We start from the raw sequence: 13,565 nt of genomic DNA, 5'->3' as shown, positions 1-13,565 counted from the left end.
ACACTATTTGTACACGTAAATAAGTATATATACATAAAATAGTGTTTTGACAGACATAATTTGTCGAAATACATAATAAGATAATAATAATATAGGTATCATATGTGGGGCCCACAATACTATGTGGGGTCCACATGAGTCCCGGAGCCACAAGACACTGTTTATATACGTAAATAAGTACATAAAATAATGTTTTAACTGATATAATTTGTAGAGATATATGATAAAATAATAATAATATAGGTATCCTATGCGGGGCCCACAAGACTGTGTGGGGCCCACATAAGTCCCGAAGCCGTATGGAGGTTTTCACAAGTCTCAAAGCTATGTAAGATGCATAAAATCGTATAAGAGTTATTCGAGTTACGTAGGATCCATTCGGGTCTCGAAGTTGTGTGGGGCCCACAAGACCATGTGGGGCCCACATGAGTTTTTAAAATTTAAATTTAATTCTTGTTCAAAAATAAATAATAAAATAAATAAATACTTAAAATAGTTTATAAGTAATAACAATGATAATAATAATGACAATAATGATTAAGAAAAATAATAAAATAATAAAATAATTAATTAACTAATTGATTAATTAATTAGGTAAGTAGTTAATTAAAAATTTATTTAGTGGGAATGGTGGCAAGCACTCCCACATGGCCTCCATCCCCATCCCATACTCAACCCATACCTTGCCCATCCCTTGCCCATTCTTTAATTTAAAAAAAAAAAATAATAATTTCACCCATCTCCCCACATTTTTATAAATTCTATTTCTTCCCCAAAATTTTCCTATAAATAGGGAGCTCTCAACCTTCATTTTTCACAACAATTTTCCAAGGAAGAGAAGGATTAGTGAGTGAAAGAATTTGTGGTGGAGAGAGAATTTTTGAATAAATTCTCAATCACCCACTTTTTCCGATCTCATTTCTTAAAGATAACTATTGTGTTCGTAGCACACGGTAAAAGAAGAAGGTAAGTAAATTTTGATTATGTTAGTTTCTTTTAAATTCATACCCGAGTTTATTTTGTACGTAAATTTTAATTATGTCAATTAGTTCCACAAAATTTTCATGAGTTTATTTTCACGCATATTTAATTATACCAGTTTTATCTTTAATATACTTGCATCTATTTTTGGGTTAAGAAATGTTCCAATCCCCTCGGGTAAATTTTCAGCATTTCTTTCTATTCAAAAAATAAAATTATATATATTTTTAACACAAAAATTGTGTGGCATGAGTTTATTTCTACGTTACATTTTTTATGTAAATATGAGTAAAGATGAGATTTTCACGATATTATTTTAAATTGCATAAATGATAATAAGATGATTTTCAAACCCCTTATGACAACGAAAGTTCAAAGTTACAGATGCTCGGTACCGCAGCTTAAAGTTTATACGGATCAGAGTGCACCCACACTGTTTACAGAGTGGTTATTTATGTTAGTGGATTTCTCCTGAGTGCACACCTGGTTCCAGACCAGGACTTAATAAGGAAAATCTCACTTAAAGTTTACGTACGTTGATTTAGTTTGGTCGGCCAGCCAGCTAAGTCCAGTCTTCGGACCGCACAACCCAGTCATGGGGGTAAACATGACTTACGGCAAACAGGCCTAAGGGTGGTTTTTACAATATATATTTATACATATTTAATTACGTGTACAAAGTTACTGATGATTTGAAGGGAAAGTGTAAGTTTACGTGAAAAGGATCATTTTGGTGCTTAAATGACGATCTAAGGAAAACGTATAAAGAAAAATATATGTATGTTTATCATTAAATATTTTTACAGTTTTAAAGTTAAAAGTTTAATTTAACAGTTATAGTATATGATTGTAAAAATTTACTGTTAAAATTGATGACAAAAGTTTTATGCAGAAATCTTTAAAGTTATGTTTATTCTAAAAGCAGTCTTGAAATTATAGTATTAAATATTATTTTACGAAATTCTTTAAAAGCTCATTTTGACCACACACTAATAATAATCTTATTTACTTACTGAGCGTCGTCTCACCCCAATCATATTTTATTTCAGATAACTCTGAAGGACATGTCGGAAATCAGGCTTAGCAAGCAGGCTTAGCAAGCATGCGGGTGGGGATTAAAAAAAAATAAAGATTAATTAGAAATATAGTATGATTTCAGATATTTACGTTTGTGTAATTTTCTTCTTTTGAAATAAATGATTTTAATATGGAATATTAGTGCTCTGGTTTAATAAAAAATTGAGTGTATTTTGCTTCCGCTGTAAATTAGTAGTAAAAAGTTAATATCCCAGGCCTCTCGGGGTCGGGGTGTTACACGCTGCGCATTTTAGAATTTGTATAATTAAAAATTAATGATGTTTAGTGCTGAAAAATTTGGCCAACTCGAGAGGTCCGGTTGACTAGGGAAGGTGTTGGTCGTCTGGCCTTAGGCAAAACATAAGCTTTCCTGAGAGGTTTGGTCAACTGGGCAAGTCACTGGTCGGCTAGTCTTAGTGTTTTTTAAAAAACCAACGAAGGGTCTGGTCGACTAGACAAAGTGTCGGTCTGCTAGGCCTAGGCGATTTTTCAATCCTTCGATGGTTTGGTCGGCCGAGGCTTTTCTGTTCTAAAATAGCCAGTTAGTTGGAGCTATAGAAATTGGCTGCGTACTAAGGCCAGTTGGCTGGGCTTCTCAAGTATAAAAATGACCGATCGGCTAGGGCTATATAAAATTGCCCAAATATCAAGGCTGGTCGACTCGGGCTTATAACACATAAGGGGGTTGGTCGGCCGGGCTTAGTTAAAATACGATTTTAGCACTGTTTTTGACCCAAAACACTTATCAACCCTTTGTGTATGAGGTATGACATTTTAAGTGAAGTGTTTTTTATCCTAAGGTCAGTCTATAGTCATTTTAAGCATCAAACTACATCATGCATGATATGCATTATTAAAAACCAAACTTAATGCAATGATAATTTAATTGAAAAAAAATGTCTTCATTCTTCAACTCTTGATCTTCACATTCTCATGTCATGCTAGGTTAATTTAAGCTTTTGGTTCCTTATGACCTCCATTGTACCTCGACTCATCGTGCCTTCTAATAGAAAATCTATTTTTAGTAATTAAGGACCCAAGCCTTAGCGAGCCTATTAGGTGGCATCATAAGATGATGTCAACAAACAACACCACCTTGATGTTAGTGTTTCTGCATCCAATTTCATTCCCTTATGTGCCTAGCGTCACTTTTCTTCTTTTTCTATTAAGTAGGAAATTTATTTTAGATATTCATAAAGAAATTAAGAAAAAATGCCTTGAATGAAAAACATTGGGGAGGATTTTCAAAAAAAAAAAAAAAATACTTGAAAAAGTATAGAAGTTATGAAATCCATAAATTTTGAAATTCCTTAATAATTCAATATTATAATTAAAACCAAAAATATCTATAAATTATCTTAAAAATATATCTTTAAATTTCAAAAAAAAATCAGGGACATTCTAGAAAAAAATGTGAAAAAGTATTTAAAAACATTTAAACCACACGTCAAGAGTCTTTTGAAAGTGAATGAAGTGTTTTTATGTGTTTTCTTTCTTTTTACATTGTGTATGTGGGTGCGGGTGTTTCCTTAGGATGGAAACCCCTATCCAAAGTTTCCGTAGACATTTTGACTTGCACAAATATTTTTTACTTTTTTTGAAATAAAAATTAAAATTGATATGATGACAGTACTCATAGGGGCAATTAATATTTAAGAATAATAGTAATAATAACAACAACAATGTTGCACAATTTAGTATGGCAAAAAATTACAATTTCAAACTCTTTCGCGGTGAAAATCAATTCATTCAAACTTCAATCGTCAAAAATATATTGCTCTTTCCCCTTACCTAAGAACGAGGTAGGAAAAGAAATATATTTATTATCTAACGTTCATTCCCTTTCATTTATCTTACCAAACTCATCATTACTTTTAAGGAATATATTTTTATTTCATTATGAATTTAATTTATGCAAAAATTGAACAAAAGAATCAACACTATTATAATTGCACACGAAGGCAAAAGTCCACTTTTGTAGATGAACCGCAAGGATGGACAGTTGCAATCAACTTAAAAGGACACATATCATATAATTATATTTTATATGCTTTACACGATGAGGAGTTTCCTCAGTGGATGATGGATGGCGACTCTCTTTCGCAATTCTAATCCATTGACCACTCCTAAACTAACACTCATTGAAAAGCAATACACAGAGAAAAAAAATGATACATCAGTTACAGCTTTTAGGAAGTTGAACTTCTCACCAACTCTTTATACCAAATCATAATCTCTGATGTAGTATTTATCCGATCCTTATTAATTATTTAGGAGCCAACCCTTTCAGATTTTTTTATTTATTTTTTTATGCTGAAATTTGTAAAAAAATTATTGAGCCTCGGTGGATATGACGAGAAGTAATTCCTTTTCCACGAGAAGTGATTTATTTATTTATTTATTTTCCATTCCTTATTTGGTGTCATTCTAAGGTTTGAAATCAAATCTCCTAAGTTATGAAATGTTTGGAGGTTACAAAAAAAAAAAATGGCATGTGGGATATGGACATATCATTGAAGGGTTTCTTATGTTTACCTATGAGAGAATAAATTTGAGGTTATATGTGTACACATATTCATCTTATTATTTTTGTTAAATCTCCATCTGCGTTCTAGTATTTTATATATGAGAGTGTATTTCTTTATAAATTTAAGAGTATTGAGTAGTGTTTGAGAGTAGATTTTGAGTCTCGAATTTTGGATTTATATTTATTTGGAAGAAAATTAATACGATTTTATATTATATTTTATCTAATTTTACAAAAACCAAAATCCAAAGTCTCAATTACATGATTCCAAAACGAACGTAATATAAGGGTACCCAAAAACATTAATTTTTTTAATAAGGAAATTCAAGCAAATAAAAAATATGACCTTTAAAGTGAAGATGTGAGAATTTTTACTATAAACCAACAAACAAACAAAACCAAGCCTTAAGTCCCGCTAAGTGGAGTCGATTATATTAATCTTTTTTCGCCAATTTATACGATCATGGACCATTTCTTTTGACAGATTCAGGGATATTAAATCCTTACTCACTATTTCTTCCCAAGTAATTTTAGGTCTATCCCTACCTCTTCTACTACTCCTCACAGTAACTAACTTATTATTCCTCACTAGCGCAACATGTGGTCTACCTTATAAGTATTCATATCATCTGAGTCGTCACTCCCTTATCTTATCTTTTATAGGAGTTACACCTAATTTACCGCGAATATGTTTATTCCTTAATTTATCTTTCAATATTATAACACTCATTCATCTAAGCATTCTCATTTCGGTAACTTTTACTTTTTCGATATTTTGTTTCTTCGTTGCCCAACGTTCTCATCCATATAGCATAGTTGGTCTTATAGTTTTCCTATAAAACTTCTCTTTTAATTTTAAGGGTTTTCTACGATCACAGAGCACACTTTAACACTTTTTCATTTTACCTAACCTGCTTTAACTCTATGTATTACACCATCTTCAATTTCTCATTCAACTTGTATAATAGATCCAAGATATCGAAATCTACAAGTGATATTTATTTCTTCATCATCAAATTTAACTTTCTTTCCAATATTCCTCCTATCATTACTAAAATTACATTTCATATATTTTGTCTTATTTCTACTTATCCTAAAGCCTTTAGATTCCAAAGCTTCTCTCCATAATTCTAACTCAATCTCTACTTTGTCCCTAGTTTCATCAATTAATACAATATCATCTGCAAGCAACATATACCATGGAACCTCATTTTGAATACTCTTAGTCAGTTAGTCCATCACTAAAGCAAAAAGATCAGGATCAAAACAGATCCTTGATTTACACCTATGGTGATTGAAAATTCTCTAGTTTCTTCATCTATAGTCCTTACACTAATCAATACTCTATCGAATATATCCTTAATGACATCAGTATACCTACTACATACACCCATTTTTTCTAAAACCTACCATAAAACTTCCCTAGGAATCCTATCATATGCTTTCTTAAAGTCAATAAATATTATATGCAAGTCCCTCTTCTTTTCCATAATTTTTTTCATTAATCTTCTTAAAAGATATATAGCTTCTATGGTAAATCTCCCAACTATAAAACCAAATTTATTTTCTAATACATTTGTTTCTAACCTTAATCATTGTTTAACTATCCTTTCACATAGTTTCATCGTATGACTTATAAGTTTAATTCCATTATAGTTATTACAATTTTGAATATCTCCTTTATTTTTATATATAGGTATTAAAGTGTTTTTCCTCCATTCATCTGTCATCTTCTTTGTTTTTATAATTGAATAAAATAAATTAGTTAACCATATAATTCTGTTATCACCTAAGTATTTTCAAACTTCAATTGAAATGTTATCTGGTCTTACAACTTTCCCATGTTTCATTTTTTTCAGTGCAAACTTAATTTTGTTAACTCTAATTTTGCAAATAAATCTTATATTTTTAGCTTTTTTTTACTTATTTGACAATTCTAAATTTAAGCATTCTATTTGGTTTTCATTAAACAACTTACTAAAATAATTTTACCATTTTTCTTCAATGTTTTCGTCCTTAACCAAGACAACATCATCCTCACATTTTATACATTTTATATTTCTTAAGTCCTTACTCTTCCTCTCTCTAACTTTAACAAGTTTAAATATATCTCTTTCTCCTTCTCTTGTATCTAATTTATCATACAAACTATTAAATGATCTGTATTTAGTTTAACTAATGCCTTTTTTTTTTTTTTTTGCATTTTTTCTTGTCTCCTTATACTTTTCAAAGTTATTACTGTTTCTACATTTTTGTTACGTTTTATACCAAATGCTTTTGTTCTCTACGGCTTTTTATATATCTTTATCCCACCATCAACTTTCTTTCCTGTTCGAGAATCTTCCCCTTGATTCACCTAAAATCTCTTCTGCTTATCTTTTTAATAGGATCAAAGCTTAATAGGGTCTAAGTTATGCACAAGGAAAGGCAACTTTTCTCACATGTCATATCACTTCTACGTCTCTCGTGGTTTTGGTTTGAAACTATTATGAGTAGTGATAGAAAAATACATCGTGCAAATTTGAATCACTAGGAAGTAGTTCTAAAGAGGGCAAAAACTTTAGAGACTAAATTAATTAAATATAACTTAATATTTTATATAATAGAATGCGATGAATTGAAAGTAAATATATTAAAAAATTATTTAACAAATTCATAAAATTATAAAAATTAATTTGACTTTCATAGAATTCTTGTCTACCAAATAAATTATAAAATTAAAATTATTAAAACACAAAGTATACTTTAATTTTGAAATTTTCTCTTTTAAAAGTAGACTAGTCATTTTGGTGAGCTGGTTTGCATGATAAAATTGCTAACCACCTCTGTATCTAAATATTTTATTTCTTGAGCGTGCGTGTGGGTATTCTCTACATTGGTCAATCCTTTATACTCTTTTGATATTCATTCTTATTTCCATTTCACCTGTAATGCCATGCAATGCTAATAATTTCTATGGGTGATAGACAATGTTTAGCCTCCACGTTCGAAAAAAATCACACCAAGCTTCTAAGTATTTTTCACAAATAGAAATATGAAAATGAAAATAAAAAATTGAACAAAAAATTTAGAACAAAAATTAAAAATCGATCCATAGATCGAATAACAATAAAAAAAAAAATGATTCAAATAATAAAATTAAAAAATTTGATAATAAAAAATATAATAATTATTTTGCTTAATTCATATAGTTCAAAACTCACTTTTGCATCAAGAATAATCTTATTCTATATGAAAAGTGTACAATAATAAAGATAATTTTTTAGCTGATTATTTTTTCAAATGTTTAGATTTTTATAATTTAACTGTACCATAATTTTGCACAGCCAATTTACCCTAACTTTAAGGTCAAAAGTTATTTCAAAAATGTTAAAATTATTTTTGAAATGCAAAGCACCAAAACAGGTTTTTCCAAATTCCGTTATTCTTTTTTTTACATCTGCATTGATGAACACTTCTCTATCAAAAATTCCTTATCCTAAAAAGTGTCCAAAATGAAAGTTGTGAGATTTTCTCTTAGCTTTCTGTTGATAACAAGAACTTTGAAATCGAAGTTGTATAGTGAAGATTATACCCAAAATACTCAAAGTTGGTTGAAGGTGACATCACCCCTTTTTGACAAGCGAGTGACTTTCCAAATTTAAAATAAAGTAGCGTGGAAATGTTTCAAAAATTGAGTTTTTGGATTCCAAACTTTGTATAAACTTGGAAAATACTCCAAGCAAACTTGGACAATAAGAAATTACTTTTACAACTCTATAACTACATGGAAAACCAAAGGATTTTTACACACAACTACTTACAATCTAGCAATCAAAGTCTCTAATTCTCAAAGCTCTCTTGCTCACACATCCTTGCTGAAGTTCTACTAAATTTCTACTGATACAACCACTCGATTCTTGTACCCTTATTAAGTTTCATTCAATCTAAAGAAGAACCCAATGATTAATTTCTTGAGCTTCAAATTCATTCTTTATTGATATTTAATTTGAAGTATATTAGTACTCTAACTTGGACTAATTGGCTCTATTGTGAGAGTGTATACACAAGAATTTGTTCTTGTGTCTTGTTGTTTTTGAAGATTCAGGTTGTTCAATTGTTGGTTTACCAAGTGTGGGGTATCGTTTGGAGAAGAGTACTCTATCCTATTTGAAGGAGTGTGTAAAAGGTTTGCTCTGCCCGATTAAGGGAGCGGTATAGTGAATCCTTGGCTGGTGTACCTAAGATGAGGACGTAGGAGGGTATAGCCGAACCTCGTAAAATTTTTAGTGCTACTCTCTTCCCTATTCTCTTTAAATTATAGCACTATAAACTGCGTGGATGCTTATTTAAATTGCTGGATATTAGTTTAATTTTGGGAATTGCAGAAATCGTAAAGGAGTACGTTGATTAATTAATATTATTGCAGAAACCACAAAGGAGTACGTTGATTGATTAATACCAAAGCTCATTAATATATTGATTGGTTACATACTTAAAATCAAGATACTTATTTGATATCGATATTTTAATTTTGGAAGCTTGGTTGAATTTTCTATTTTTGTGATATCAAGCTAACTTCATTGATTGGATAGAATATCAATTGTACTTGTGAAGTTGTTGTGTTTGAAGAGTGTGATTGCAAATTAACTCTAACTGAAACAGGGGTTAACTCTTAACTAAAGGAACTTGTAAAGGAGGTGACAGAAAATGAATAGAAGCTTGTCAGTACACCAGTGTTCAAGAGTTTCTAGAGGTTTTTCCAGAAGAACTATCTGGGTTGCCTCCCGACCGTGAGATAAATTTTTCTATTGACCTACTTTCAAAGACGGTGCCAATCTCTAAAGCTCCTTACCATATGACACTAGTATAATTAGGAGAATTAAAGGATCAGTTGCAGGATTTATTGAATAAAGGGTTTATCTGACCTAGTGTATCGCCCTGGGGAGCTCTAGTGTTATTTGTGAAGAAGAATGACAGGTTTATGAGGATGTGCATATATTATAGGAAAATAAATAAAGTAACAGTTAACAATAGGTAACCTCTACCCCGTATAGATGACTTATTTGATCAGTTTTAGGATACACGGGTCTATTCCAAGATCGACCTTAGGTCAGGTTATCACCAGGTAAAAGTTAAAACTGAAGACATCTCAAAGACAGCTTTCAGGGCCACGTATGGGCATTATGAATTTCTAGTCATGCCATTTGGTCTAACGAATGCTCCTTCTGCATTCATGGATTTGATGAATAGAATCTTTCATCAATATTTTGACTAGTTCGTTATGGTTTTCATTGATGACATACTGGTCTACTCAAGGAGTTTTAAGGAGCATGAGAGGCACCTAAGGCTAATACTTCTGATGCTCAGGGAAAAGAAATTGTATGCCAAGTTTTTGGTTAGAGAAATTTATGTTTTTGGGGCATGTTATATTAGGGGATGAAATTTCAGTAAATCCTAGCAAAATAAAGGTAGTGGTGAATTGAGCCAGGCCAAGGAAAGTACAGGAAATCAGGAGTTTCTTAGGACTAGCAAGTTATTATCGATGGTTTGTAGAAGGATTTTCCGCATTATCAGGGCCTCTGACATGACTAACTAGAAATAATGTCAGATTTGAATAGGACGACAGTTGTGAGCAAAGCTTCCAAGAATTGAAGCAGAGGCTTATCACTGCACTAGTATGAATTATTCCATCAGGAGGTGATGATTATGTAATCTACTATGACATATCTTTGAGGGGGCTCAGATGTGTATTGATGCCTCTAGACATTTGAAAGAATATGAAAATAATTATCCCACTCATGATCTAGAATTGGTTACAATGGTTTATGCACTGAAGATTTGGAGGCATTATCTGTATGAAGAGAGATATGAAATATTTTCATATCATAAAAGTTTAAAGTACTTCTTCACATAGAAAGAGTTGAATATGCAGTAGAGAATATAGTAAAGCTCATTAAGGATTATGACTGCACCATCAGTTACCATCCAGGTAAAGCAAATGTGGTGGCAGATGCACTGAGCTGAAAGTCCATGATAGCAGCATTGTCGGCAGCAAAAATTCAGCGCCTGATCCATATGGACTTGGAGAGGCTTGGCGTGGAGTTAATAGGAAGTGATCACTAGACATTTATTGCCAACTTGGGGATGCAGCCTACCATACAAGAAAGGATTAAAGCTGCTCAAAGGGATGATGAAGAATTAACAGAGCTAATAGCTAAAGTGCATGACGGGCAGGGGGAGGAGTTTAGTATATTAGATGATGGAGCTCTGCGGTTCTGTACTAGATTGTGCATGCCTACAGATGAGGACATCAGAATAAATTTTAGTGCAAACCTAACTTCGTTAACTCTAATTTTGTGAATAAATCTTATATTTTTAGTTTATTTATTTATTTATTTATTGCTCATTTGACAGTTTTAAGTTTAAGTAATCTATTTTGTTTTCATTGAACAACTTCTATCCTCTTTTTTTTTTTTTTTGCGAATAAAGGTTCACCCAAATTATCATTCAGAATAAGTTCAACAAAAAAACTCCATTCAATAGAAAGCTCTCAAAAAAAAAAAAATTAAACTACAACCAAATTGAAAACAAATATCCATAATCTTACCACAAAAGCATAAAAACGCCCATTTCTTTGGACAACCCAAATGATAAAAATGAGGTGGTTTTGAGGCCCAGAACCTGAGCTTGGTGAAGAACCATCTGTTCTTGCTAGTCTTGAACCTCTCCTCAAGCTTGATTTTAGCTTTGGTGCAATCCCAAGAGAGGGGGGGGGGGGGGTGAATTGGATATTTAAAATTTATTGCCTAGGTTAAACTAGATTAACGGTATTACTTAACTTAGGGTTTGTCTAAGAAAATGTAAACCCAATCATTCACAATATAAGATACACGTGCAGTAATTAAATTGCGCAAATATAAATGAACACGCACGATAAGTTATCGAGGTTCGGCCAACAGTGCCTACATGGGGCCTTTGCCACACCAACACGAGAATTACTACTATAATGCTCACTTAAACGGGTGGAGCAGCACCTATATAAACCAGGTCAATTCAAGGAGCTGACCTCAACCAACACACCTTAACAGGATGGTACACCTAACTTTTCTAACTAGGTCTAAGCCAATCCAAGACTATTTCAAAGGGCTAGTCTCTCTCTTCAGGCCCGTTCCTGGAAATACAATAGATTTGAAATACAATCAAATGGTATAGTGATTGTACTTTCGTGTAAAGTAGATATGTACCCAATACACACAATATAACTAATGCACTACCAAAAGATAGGTTATGATAAGCTCGGCGTAGTCCAAGTGTTTACTCTCAAATATTTATGCAACTATAACAATCAGTGCGTGAGAGTGTAAATGATAGGATCTTTGTCTCAAAATAATATTTCAATCACAATGCACAACCAAAGATCATAAGCACACTTCAAATATCTCAACAAATAATATTTCTCAACATAAAGCATAAGAGATATTCAGATTTAATTCATAAAGTAATTTGATCTTTGTGTTCAAGAAGAAAAAATCAATCAAAGGCTATTTCAACAAAGATCTTTTTGCGTATGCACAAATATCTCAAAAAAAATATTTCTCACAGTAAATCACATGAGATATTTGAAATCGATTTGCAAAAATTTATTTCACAAACAAAAGGCAATACGAACTCTTGAGTATTGCAATGATGATGCAAAACTCACAAGCTCTACGAAGTTTTCCTACGAAAGACTTAGTAATAAAGTCTCCTAGAAAAACTTCAAGCTTACTCTCAGATAAAAATATATATCAATCAACTAGAACAAACAAGAGTGTAAGTTTAACTAGATACTCATAATAGCACTCTTACTTAATAAGATTTGCAATGAGGATGAATAAAAATAAAGAAATAAGGCTTGGATGTGAGAAATAAAGCTTTTGAGAATCAGAGGATTTTTGCTAATTTTCTAATCTCTTACTCATTATTCCAAATGAGGGGGTATATATAGACTTCCCCCAAAATATAACCGTTTAGGACACACTTGGAATTATTAGGAAAGTTTTAATATAATTTAATTATTTTAACCCCATTTAAAAAATTTAACCACGGTAAAAAAATTAGGGGCAACTGGAGAGGTCCGGTCGACCAAAAACATTTTCAATCAACCAAAGTTCATATGGTTCGGTCGACTGGACCAAATTTGAACTACAGGGTTGGTCGACCGGGAAGGGTGATTTTTCCAAACAACGCGATTCGGTCGACTGGGAAGAAATAAACTAGATGGTTTGGTTGACCAAATCGTTGGGGCATCTCCCGAGGACCCTCGGTCGACCAGAGCATTGGCGTTCACTTTGGGCTCGGTCGACCAAGAGGTTAAAGTGTTGACTCAAGAGGAGTTCGGTTGATCGGGTGTAAATGAACTATATGAGTTCGGTCGACCAAACTATGGTCAAACTGTTGATCTAGTTCGGATTCAGTCGACTAGGAGTATATGTATTGTGAAGTACGGTCGACCAAATGTGCCTATTTCGAGCATTTTGGTCCTTTTTAAGCATGCAAACACCTTATTCAAATTACCGTTCATATATATGCATGTGTGAGTGTCCTATGTTCATTTTTATGTCCTTTTTAGTTCGAGGACACCGAAAAAATCCGGTGTCGATCGACCGAAGGGTGTTCCCTAAAGTCAATCTATGGTCATGAGCTCATTGATCTTACCATTCAGGTAAGGCATTAATTATTATAGACCATTTCCTATTTACTATTACAAACTCAATATGATAAATATAAATTACAATGAATACACATTTTGAGTCTTCGTCGTCTACAAATCCATGTGCGTGCACCATTTGATACGTTCGATTGGTCCTACACACAAACTCATCAAACCATTATTTTTTCGATGTTCTCGAACTAAAAAGGACCTAAAAATGACCCTAGGACACTCACATATGCATATATATGAATGACCATTTAAATAGGGTGTTTGCATGCTTAAACAAGACCAAAATGCTCGAAA

The 13,565-nt window shown here is 32.2% G+C and overlaps 1 pseudogene; it reads right to left on the bottom strand.

Annotated features, from left to right (window-relative positions):
- The window catches only part of LOC131167600 (large ribosomal subunit protein eL27y-like), a 29,654-nt pseudogene that overhangs the window by 13,963 nt on the left and 2,126 nt on the right, over nucleotides 1-13,565 (bottom strand).

Source organism: Malania oleifera, chromosome 11 (assembly GCF_029873635.1).
Source record: "Malania oleifera isolate guangnan ecotype guangnan chromosome 11, ASM2987363v1, whole genome shotgun sequence".
Taxonomy (NCBI): domain Eukaryota; kingdom Viridiplantae; phylum Streptophyta; class Magnoliopsida; order Santalales; family Ximeniaceae; genus Malania; species Malania oleifera.
Note: the sequence above shows the minus strand (reverse complement) of the source record. Positions and strands in the feature narration are given on the sequence as shown.